This window comes from Echinops telfairi, unplaced genomic scaffold, assembly GCF_000313985.2.
Source record: "Echinops telfairi isolate 266 unplaced genomic scaffold, ASM31398v2 ScPeMD7_5;HRSCAF=22, whole genome shotgun sequence".
In the NCBI taxonomy this organism is placed as follows: Eukaryota; Metazoa; Chordata; class Mammalia; order Afrosoricida; family Tenrecidae; genus Echinops; species Echinops telfairi.
This window is the reverse complement of record NW_022103901.1, coordinates 42,840,089-42,841,359: the sequence shown is the minus strand read 5'-3', so window position 1 is coordinate 42,841,359 and position 1,271 is coordinate 42,840,089.

Sequence of the window (1,271 nt, the reverse complement as noted above, 5' to 3'; positions counted from 1 at the left end):
CCCCCAAAATTCACTGCCATCGAGTCGATGCCCACGCATAGAAACGGCAGGACAGAGCAGGATTCTTCCACCCATAGGGCAGGGTAGAACTGGCCCTGTGAGTCTCCCGAGACTGTAACTCTTTACAGGAATAGAAAGCCCGTCTTTCTCCTGGAGTGGCTGGTGGTTTTGAATTTTGACCTTGAATTAGCAACCTGACTGGTAACCACTAGTCACCAGGTTAATACGATTTACCTTCTTAATAGGTATTTACTTAGGGACCCTGAGCATCCTGGTACACTCACTCATTATGGATAACTTAGGTTCCAAAGACCAAGCCGCCGTTTGAAAATTGGCATTATGTGAAAATGGAGGATGACAAAATCATTACTAATTGCCAAATGGCATCCTTATATAATTACCAAACCACTGAGAATCATGGCCTCGCCAAACTGGCATGTTACTGTTGTTATTATTGTAAGGTATTATTAACATGCTCTTATCATGTTGTTATTATTGTTAGGTACCTATTAAGTTGGCGCAGACTCGTAGCATCCTCACAATTGTTATGTTGAAGCCCATTGTTGTAGCCACTGTGTCCATCATAGCTACCATTATTCTTGCCTCACACCTCTGCATCTGTTATTGCCAGACATGGCATTAACACACAGGATAATCAGATAGAAGATTTTTTACTATTATCATAAACATAAAATGTCAGATAATGAAATGAGGAATGGGTGTAATAAGTTTAATCATGCACTTACTAGGATAAAGAGAATGAACAATTGCAAGGCCTTTCATTACATTAATATTGCCCTTGCCAGATTTACATGTAAATCTACAATTTACATGCATATTGGCAGTTTATAAGAGGGTCTGTTTCTCTGCCATATTACTGCTTAATATTTACCCTTTACTTAAATTTTGTCAAAATTAAAACAACAATGATTTCTGGATGCTGGTTAAAAGAAAAAGGATGTCTGTTATAAGGCAGACATTCTCCATGAACAATTTCCCATAAGACGACTGTTAATTTCTTCAGTTTTCCAAGTGAGGAAATGGAAGCCATAGAAGTTATGTAAATTGAGAAAGACAAATTTGTGAATTTCTTTCATACAGTTCAGAACAAATTACAACACATATTAGGAAATGCTTGTTGATTTAACTTTGAAACTCAAGCCTGATTCCCCAGATGTGGTAGGTAGAATTCCTGGGTGATGCCAAATAGTTAAGTACTTGGCTACTGATTGAAAGATTATTGATCAGATCCACCCAGAAGCTCCTCAGAA